The sequence below is a fragment of the Diospyros lotus genome, chromosome 15, assembly GCF_014633365.1.
Source record: "Diospyros lotus cultivar Yz01 chromosome 15, ASM1463336v1, whole genome shotgun sequence".
NCBI lineage: Eukaryota > Viridiplantae > Streptophyta > Magnoliopsida > Ericales > Ebenaceae > Diospyros > Diospyros lotus.
This window is the reverse complement of record NC_068352.1, coordinates 12,071,134-12,081,534: the sequence shown is the minus strand read 5'-3', so window position 1 is coordinate 12,081,534 and position 10,401 is coordinate 12,071,134. Positions and strand designations below refer to the sequence as shown.

The window sequence follows — 10,401 nt, the reverse complement described above, 5'->3', positions numbered from 1 at the left end:
TTCAACTCATTCGGCAGTGGCTTCTTTTTAGGAATGGGTGGATGACTCATAGAGGTTGATATAATACCCCATATTTTTGTGAAGATGCCACGTATTTTAAGTGAGTTTAAAATACCGAAAATATGTTTGAATTGGCAATGAGTGACCGAATCAGTCGTAGGGAGTACCCTAGAGCTTAGATACCTAAGGTTAAAGGTATATTTTTTATGAGCGTCTCGAGGCTAGATGTATGATGCTGAAAGAAATCAAATCAGAAATGGTTTTCGGTTAAGCTAAGTTATAACCTAAAAATACCGAATGATGGTAAGGGGCTTCCGAAAAATCGTATATATTGAGTAATTTTGAGTTAATAATTTTGGGATTTTAAGTATCTCGATAAATTTGATGTTTGAGGGTATAATTCTAATTAGAGAAATTATCCAAATGAAAGAATGATGAAATTATGAGCTTAGGTGGTGAAATGTTAAAGTTGAAAACTTGAAATATGGGCCAAAGTGTTATTTGAAAGAAGTTTAGGGTTTTAGCTTGGATTTGAAAAGATGGATTAATTCTAGTTTTGGATTTCAAAAGCCACTCAATTATGGCTTTGAGTCTTTGGAGTCCATGGCTAAGATTGTGACAAGTGGCATAACACCATTGGTTGAAGGATTCTATAAATAGGCACCTTGAGTTGCTCTCAAACCATTCCAAACAAATTTGAAGAGTGAAGCACTCTAAGAGGAGGAGCTTACTCTAGAGAGAGAGAAGGAGGTTCGGCAAGAAGGCGGGAAGAAAGCGGCGAAGAAGCGGCGGAGAACGAGCCTCGTCGGAGTTGCGGGTCTTCGCCAGAATTCGCCAAAATCAGTCAGCAAAAAAGTGAGGTAAGTCCGTTTTTTTGATAATCTTGTAGAGGGGGAAGAGAGGGTCGCGTAGGTTCAAACGGGGGTTGAATCGGAGTTAAAACGAGGGAGATAGGACCGAAATACCAAACCGACACGTTGTTGTTCGGAATCTGGTGCCTGCGTGTGAGTTACACGCACCGGATAATGGCTGCGCGTGGGGGCGCGTGTCCAGCCTTCTTGGGGTGCGTGAGAGCGCGTGAGAGGTCCTTTTTACATGAAATTTTTCACTTATACCCCTACTTTAATACCCTTAAACTCTGTATAAAAATATTTGAGGTTAGATTTACCAAAACACATATTTTCTGCAGAAACCTAGGCCGTTTGCTGTAAAATTATATCGTCGAAGAGATAACTCAACAAGGTGAGACTCCTATACTCCAAATCCTATTTTTATTCTCTTATGAGAGACTTCTATTGCATGAGACGTGTTTCTTGAAGTTATTATACGTGAACTCTTATTGTTCTCTTACGTGAAATCATGTTGCATATATAAACTGAATTTTCCTGAAAATATATGCTGTTGGCTTTTTAACTGTTGCATTTATAAAATTCGTGTGGCCATACTGTTGTACCTATCTGTTGTTGGCCGAGGGCAAAAGTCGGATATCCCCCGAGAGGCGCTATGCGTGCGCCATCGAGAAAGCTCTCGTGGGGAAGACCGTGAGCTTAAGGAACAACGGATGTGGTGCTTGCATGAGTGCTATGAAGTCGGGCCAAAGTGACATGGTTAGGGACCTCCCGAGAGGCGCTATGCGTGCGCCATTGAGAAAGCTCTCGTTGGAGAAGGCTAACGTGTTCACGAGGCACTTCGGAGTAGTTCTCGTTGTTTTTCTCATATATTTTATACCTGATCATGCATCGATATAAACTATTTTTGGAGTTTCTCACTAGAAGATTCATCTTCTAATTGGACTATGTCCCTAGAATATTCAAACGTTCCAGGTTCGACGAGCGGCTCTAAAGGAAAGGAGGTAGCTGAAGAATAAGTTTAATTTGCTGTCTATAGCATGTTTAGAATATTTTCATTTATATGCGAACCTATGTATGTCTTGGATATGTTTAAGACGTTCAGTTATATCTTGCGAGAGATGATGTCCATGTAATTCATTTTGTAAACGTCTTGAACAATTTTATGATAAATAAAGTATTATGGTTGTGAATCATATTAGGTTCGATCTATCTTCCGCATTCAAGATTTTAACGTCTGTCTTAGCTATTCGATTATTGGGTTTGTTAAGCTGAGAAGGTGTAAATTTGGATTTTTGAGATATTGTGTGATGTATGACAGCTATTGTTATATGAAAAATTTTTCTATACTTCCTGAAATCTTAAGTTATAACATGCTCAAGAAATTTGGGGTGTTACAGTTGGTATCAGAGAGAACCTAAGGAAAAGTTCGCATGTGGCTAGATGAGTAAAGCCACCGTAAGTTTTGGGAATTAGGTTAGGATTTTTAAAATATTTAGTGGCATACTCTTGTTGCTTATTCAATTTAAATTGAACTGTGCTGCGATGATTTAATAGACTGCCCTGTCTTCTTGCTAGATGGTGAATACAAGAAGGAACAGGCGCGAGAGAGGCAATGGCGAAGAAAGCAACACCGACCCGCACCCAGGAGGTGGTGTGGAAGGTCAAAGAGATGCACGAGCTGACCTCGGTGAAGGCCGGATAGATAGGATTGAAAGAATCCTTGAAGGAATGGCTGGGCGAATTTTGGAGTTGCAGCCCGACCAAAGAAGAGTAGACTCCTTGGAGAGGTATCTACGACAAAATCCGCCAGTGTTTCGAGGAAAACCAGCAGATGACCCGGCAACCAGTGAATACTGGTTGGACCAGACCGAGAAGATCCTACAAAGATTGAGAATCTTGAATGAGGACAAGGTCGAGTGTGCGACCTATATGCTGGAAGAAGAAGCTGCCCAATGGTGGAGGTCTATGCAGCGAGCGATACCTAACCGGACGGGATCTCAAGGGTCGGCGACAGATGTAGAATTGGGGGAGGCACCCCAGATGTCATGGGAACGATTTAAGGAATTATTCAACGGGAAATTCTTTCCCACTTGCTGGAAGTTGGCTAGAGCTCGAGAGTTCATGAACTTACGCCAAGGGCCAAATATGTATGTGGCTCAATACGAGGCTGAATTTTTGCGGTTAATCAAGTATATGCCGCTGTACGGGATGGACGATGTGGAGAAGGGACAAAAATTCCTACAAGGCTTGCGAATTGAATTTCAACAGCTGATGAGCCTGGTCCATGTGGAGTCTTATGCAGACATAGTTTTCAAGGCTATGACCGCCGAGGAAAATATGACCCGGGTAGTAGAACTAAAGGCCACGACGATTCAAGCTGGTGGACAATCAGAGAAATCCCACTCAACTATGGGACCTCGGGATGGGAAGATCGTGAAAAAGGGCAAGGCGTGCTTTAAATGCAAGAAGAGGCACCGGGGCAAGAGGTGCGATGGCCAAAGTATTGTCTGTTACACCTGTGGACAACCCGGGCATACTTCCAGAAATTGCTCGAAGGGAATGGTCCAAGAAGGTAAAGCTATAGCAGCAACACCAGTGAGCGTGATCTGCTACAATTGCAACCAGCACGGGCACATCTCAAGGAATTGCCCGAAGAAGAAAGAGCAGCCGCTAAAGATTGAAGAAGGAAAAGGGACCAGACAGGGCCGAGTCTATAACTTGACCAAGGAGGACGTAGAGGCGAATCCTGCAGTTATCCAAGGTACTCTCTTCATTTTGGATACTCCTGTGCATGCATTGATAGATCCAGGGTCTACTCATTCTTTTATATCGCATGCTTTGGCTGGGAGTTTGAGAGTAGAAACCGAGTCTATGGGGTGTCTTATGGTGATTTCGACACCTATGGGAAAAAGTATGAAGTCCTCAGAAATGGTGAGGGGATGTGAAATTAGCCTGAGTAATGTTTGGTTCCAGGCTGATCTGATTTTGTTAGAAGTATATGACTTCGACATAATCTTGGGGATGGACTTCTTGTCCAAGTACGACGCCAATATAGACTGTAGTAGGAAGATAATGACCATAAGAAAACCCGAGGGAGGGTGGGTTAAATTTCAGGGACAAGGCGACCCCGAGGTCATAAAGATGATTTCAGCAATGAAGGCAGCAAAGTTGTTGAGCCGAGGAGCTCATGGATTCATAGCTTATGCTCAGTTAGAAGAAAGAGAGGTACCGAAACTCAATGAGGTGCGAGTAGTACGAGAATATGATGACGTGTTTCCAGAAGAGTTACCAGGACTACCTCCACCTCGGGAAATTGAGTTCTCAATTGAGTTAGTGCCAGGAACCCAGCCGATATCAATTCCGCCATACCGAATGGCTCCAGCGGAGATGAAAGAATTAAAGAGTCAGCTACAGGAGTTGACTGATAAGGGGTTCATTAGGCCAAGCACGTCGCCATGGGGCGCACCAGTACTATTTGTAAAGAAGAAAGATGGGAGTCTAAGGATGTGCATTGACTACCGTCAGCTAAATAAGGCCATGGTAAAGAACAAGTATCCACTTCCAAGGATAGACGAGTTGTTTGATCAACTACAGGGAGCGAAGGTGTTCTCGAAGATTGATTTGAGATCCGGATATTATCAACTGAGAATTAAACCAGATGATGTTCCGAAGACGGCATTTCGGTCGAGGTATGGCCATTTTGAGTACTTTGTAATGCCATTCGGATTAACTAACGCTCCAGCAGCATTTATGGATCTTATGAATAGGGTATTCAAGCCCTACCTGGATCGATTTGTGATCGTCTTCATAGATGATATATTGGTGTATTCTTCAAATGAAAGTGACCACGAGGAGCACTTGAGAATAGTGCTAGGAACCCTCAGGAAACACCAATTGTATGCCAAGTTCTCGAAGTGCGAGTTCTGGCTTTCCCAAGTGGCATTTCTTGGGCATGTGATCTTAGCCGAAGGAATCTCAGTGGATCCAGCTAAGATTGAGGCTGTTCGAGGATGGAAGCAGCCGACATGTGTGACCGAAGTACGAAGCTTTTTGGGATTGGCAGGCTACTATCGAAGATTCGTGGAAGGGTTTTCGAAGATAGCTGCACCTATGACGAAGCTCATACGAAAGGAGGTCAAGTTTGAATGGACTACCAAGTGCGAGGAAAGCTTTCAAGAGCTCAAAGACAGACTGACCTCGGCACCTGTTCTGGCAATGCCTAGTGGGCCCGGTGGATATGTTGTATACACCGATGCCTCGAAGGTTGGTTTGGGTTGTGTATTGATGCAGCATGGTCGGGTGATCGCATATGGATCACGCCAATTGAAGAGACACGAAGTGAACTACCCAACACATGACTTGGAGCTGGTAGCGGTGGTATATGCTCTGAAGCTATGGAGGCACTACCTATATGGAGAGACGTTCGATGTATTCACAGACCACAAAAGTCTAAGGTATGTGTTCTCGCAGAAAGAGTTGAACATGAGGCAGCGACGCTGGATGGAGTTTTTGAAGGAGTACGACTGCACCATCTTGTATCACCCGGGGCGTGCCAATGTGGTAGCTGATGCTTTGAGTAGGACTGTGCCTACTGTTATGGCCGGGTTGATGGCCCAGGAGTGGCTGTTGATTGAGGCTTTTAGCCTGATGACGGTGAGTGTAGTACCGAAGGGATCTTCTGTCCTAGTAGCTGGCCTGGCGGTTCAACTGGATCTGGAGACCGAAATACGGGAGGCTAGTGGGAGTGACCGGCGTATACGTCTATGGGTAGATGAGCAAGGCCAGCCCAAGAGTTCAGATTTTGAGATGCGAAATGGCATTCTCAAGTTTCGGGGTAGAGTGTACGTGCCAAACCTTCAGGAGTTGAGGCAGAAAATTTTGGATGAAGCCCATAGAGCTAAGTATACCGTGCATCCAGGAGCCACGAAGATGTATCAAGATCTTCGAGAAATCTACTGGTGGCCTGGGATGAAGGCCAGCGTGGCAAGGAGAGTGGCACAATGTGATATATGCCAAAGGGTAAAGATTGAGCACCAGAAACCCGCAGGGTTGATGAGACCTTTGGAAGTTCCCGAGTGGAAATGGGAACATATCACGATGGATTTCGTGACAGGATTTCCAAAGAGCCGAAGGGGAAATGATGCCATTTGGGTGGTGGTAGACAGGTTGACAAAGTCAGCCCATTTCCTGCCTACGAGGATGGATCAACCGGTACGAAAATTTGCAAAGCAGTACGTGAAGGAAATTGTACGACTCCATGGTGCACCGGTAAGTATAGTTTCAGATCGGGACCCAAGGTTCACCTCGAGGTTTTGGGAGAGTTTGCAGGAATGCATGGGGACTCAGCTAAAATTGAGTACAGCTTATCATCCCCAGACTGACGGGCAATCAGAGAGGACAATTCAAACGCTTGAAGATATGTTGAGATCCTGTGCCCTTGATTTTGGAGGGAATTGGGAGGAGCATCTGCCATTGGTAGAATTCGCGTACAACAATAGTTACCACGGCAGCATTGGGATGGCTCCTTATGAGGCTTTGTATGGAAGGAAGTGTCGGTCGCCTATCTGTTGGACCGAAGTAGGGGAACGACAGATGTTGGGGCCCGAGCTTGTGCAACAGACTACCGATAAGATTCAAGTAATCCAGGAGAGGATCCGAGCAACGCAAAGCCGACAAAAATCTTACGCAGATCAAAGAAGAAGGGATCTAGAGTTCGAGGTGGGAGATCTAGTGTATCTCAAGGTGTCGCCCCAGCATTTGGTGACGTGTGGAAGCGGTAAAGGAAAGCTGAAGCCAAGGTATATAGGACCATATCCGATTGTGGAAAGAGTCGGACCTTTGGCCTATCGATTGGAGCTTCCACCTAGCTTGTCTGGGATTCATAATGTGTTCCACGTCTCCCAACTTCGAAGGCATGTGCCAGATCTAACTGTCGGAGTTCGAGTGGAGACAATTGAACTAAGGGATGACTTGACCTACCCAGAGTCACCTGGAGAAATTTTAGATCGTCGGACTCAAGTGTTGTGAAATAAAGAGATTCCGTTAGTGAAGGTTCAGTGGGGAAAGCACTCGGATGACGAGGCAACGTGGGAACTTGAGGAAACAATTAGGAAGAAATATCCTCATCTGTTCGAGGAAATGGAAATAGAGTAGGAAATTTTTTTCCAGAAATTGTATTCCAGAATGCCATAATTATTTAACCTTCAATCAATTCGAGTATATTTCAAATTTCGAGGACGAAATTCTTTTAAGGAGGGGAGAATATAATACCCCATATTTTTGTGAAGATGCCACGTATTTTAAGTGAGTTTAAAATACCGAAAATATGTTTGAATTGGCAATGAGTGACCGAATCAGTCGTAGGGAGTACCCTAGAGCTTAGATATCTAAGGTTAAAGGTATATTTTTTATGAGCGTCTCGAGGCGAGATGTATGATGCTGAAAGAAATCAAATCAGAAATGGTTTTCGGTTAAGCTAAGTTATAACCTAAAAATACCGAATGATGGTAAGGAGCTTCCGAAAAATCGTATATAATGAGTAATTTTGAGTTAATAATTTTGGCATTTTAAGTATCTCGATAAATTTGATGTTTGAGGGTATAATTCTAATTAGAGAAATTATCCAAATGAAAGAATGATGAAATTATGAGCTTAGGTGGTGAAATGTTAAAGTTGAAAACTTGAAATATGGGCCAAAGTGTTATTTGAAAGAAGTTTAGGGTTTTAGCTTGGATTTCAAAAGATGGATTAATTCTAGTTTTGGATTTCAAAAGCCACTCAATTATGGCTTTGAGTCTTTGGAGTTCATGGCTAAGATTGTGACAAGTGGCATAACACCATTGGTTGAAGGATTCTATAAATAGGCACCTTGAGTTGCTCTCAAACCATTCCAAACAAATTTGAAGAGTGAAGCACTCTAAGAGGAGGAGCTTACTCTAGAGAGAGAGAAGGAGGTTCGGCAAGAAGGCGGGAAGAAAGCGGCGAAGAAGCGGCGGAGAACGATCCTCGTCGGAGTTGTGGGTCTTCACCGGAATTCGCCAAAATCAGCCAGCAAAAAAGCGAGGTAAGTCTGATTTTTTTTTGATAATCTTGTATAGGGGGAAGAGAGGGTCGCGTAGGTTCAAACGGGGGTCGAATCGGAGTTAAAACGAGGGAGATATGACCGAAATACCAAACCGACACGTTGCTGTTCGGAATCTGGTGCCTGCGCGTGAGGTACACGCGCCGGATAATGGCTGCGCGTGGGGGCGCGTGTCCAGACTTCTTGGGGTGCGTGAGAGAGCGTGAGAGGTCCTTTTTACATGAAATTTTTCACTTATACCCTTACTTTAATACCCTTAAACTCTATATAAAAATATTTGAGGTTAGATTTACCAAAACACATATTGTCTGCAGAAACCTAGGCCGTTTGCTGTAAAATTATATCGTCGAAGAGATAACTCAACAAGGTGAGACTCCGTGAGACTCCTATACTCCAAATCCTATTTTTATTCTCTTATGAGAGACTTCTATTGCATGAGACGTGTTTCTTGAAGTTATTATACGTGAACTCTTATTATTCTCTTACGTGAAATCATGTTGCATATATAAACTGAATTTTCCTGAAAATATATGCTGTTGGCTTTTTAACTGTTGCATTTATAAAATTCGTGTGGCCATACTGTTGTACCTATCTGTTGTTGGCCGAGGGCAAAAGTCGGATATCCCCCGAGAGGCGCTATGCGTGCGCCATCGAGAAAGCTCTCGTGGGGAAGACCGTGAGCTTAAGGAACAACGGATGTGGTGCTTGCATGAGTGCTATGAAGTCGGGCCAAAGTGACATGGTTAGGGACCTCCCGAGAGGCGCTATGCGTGCGCCATTGAGAAAGCTCTCGTTGGAGAAGGCTAACGTGTTCACGAGGCACTTCGGAGTAGTTCTCGTTGTTTTTCTCATATATTTTATACCTGATCATGCATCGATATAAACTGTTTTTGGAGTTTCTCACTAGAAGATTCATCTTCTAGTTGGACTATGTCCCTGGAATATTCAAACATTCCAGGTTCGACGAGCGGCTCTAAAGGAAAGGAGGTAGCTGAAGAATAAGTTTAATTTGCTGTCCATAGCATGTTTAGAATATTTTCATTTATATGCGAACCTATGTATGTCTTGGATATGTTTAAGACGTTCAGTTATATCTTGCGAGAGATGATGTCCATGTAATTCATTTTGTAAACGTCTTGAACAATTTTATGATAAATAAAGTATTATGGTTGTGAACCATATTAGGTTCGATCTATCTTCCGCATTCAAGATTTTAACGCCTGTCTTAGCTATTCGATTATTGGGTTTGTTAAGCTGAGAAGGTGTAAATTTGGATTTTTGGGATATTGTGTGATGTATGACAGCTATTGTTATATGAAAAATTTTTCTATACTTCCTGAAATCTTAAGTTATAACACGCTCAAGAAATTTGGGGTGTTACAGTTGATGGTTTATGCAAAGGTTCTACAGTCTCTAGCTTAGGAATTCATTGAGTCGTAGGCATCTCACTTTCCTTTCTGCTTTCCTTCGAGTGATTATCTCCCTTCACAGTTTGACTGACAAATTCTTTCTCAAAATACTCTTCAGACAGAGTTTGAATCAAATCTACCTCTTCTATCTCACTTTAAGTGTTCTGTTGTTTGGAAATTCTGAAAATATTCATCTCCACAGTCATATTTCCAAACGACAGTTTCAAAACTCCATTCCTACAATTAATGATTGCATTGGAAGTTGCTAGGAATGGTCTCCCCAAGATGACAGGAACAGGTGGTTGTGGACCATGGTGGGGTTGAGTGTCTAGAACTATGAAGTCTACTGGGAAGTAGAATTTATCCACCTAAACTAAGACATCTTCCACAATACCCCTAGGAACTTTGACTGATCTGTCTGCCAGTTGTAGAGTGACTCTGGTAGGCTTAAGTTCTCCCAAACCCAACTGTTGATAGACACTATAAGGTAATAGGTTGACACTTGCTCCTAAATCTAAGAGTGCTTGATCAACCTTCTGGCTTCCTATTATGCATGAGATGGTCGGACAGCCTGGGTCCTTGTATTTGGGAGGAGTCTTAAATTGCAAAATGGAACTCACTTGCTCAATCAGAAATGATTTTCCATGCACGTTCACTTTTCTCTTTACAGTGTAAAGATCTTTTAGGAATTTCGCATATGAGGGTGTTTGTTTGATCGCATCCAAGAGTAGAATATTGATCCTTACTTGTTTAAACACCTCATATATATCAGCATTTTGTTGTTCCTTTTTTGTAACACTCAGTCTTTGAGGAAAAGGAGGTTTAGGATGATATTGACTTTCTCTTCAATGTTCTTACCTTTTCCATCTTCTTTTTGTTTTTGCTTGTTTTTTTATTTTTCATTGTTTTCATTTTTTTCTAAGGTTGGCTCCTGTCCTTCTGCTTTCTCTTCCTCATCAACAGTTTGGCTTATCCTAAGATCATCTGGTTTTTCAATTACCTTTCCACTTCTTAGGATAGTCACAGATTGGACTTGTTCATGTGTATTACTTTCACCACT

General features: G+C 42.8%; 1 long non-coding RNA gene across 1 annotated transcript; it reads left to right on the top strand.

Moving 5' to 3' along the window:
* Positions 1–594: 594 nt before the first annotated feature.
* On the top strand, positions 595–2,035 carry LOC127792427 (uncharacterized). The gene is made up of 3 exons (XR_008021126.1): positions 595–855; positions 1,190–1,242; positions 1,824–2,035. It is a non-coding gene; the product is annotated as an uncharacterized LOC127792427 (long non-coding RNA).
* The last annotated feature ends 8,366 nt before the right edge of the window (positions 2,036–10,401 follow it).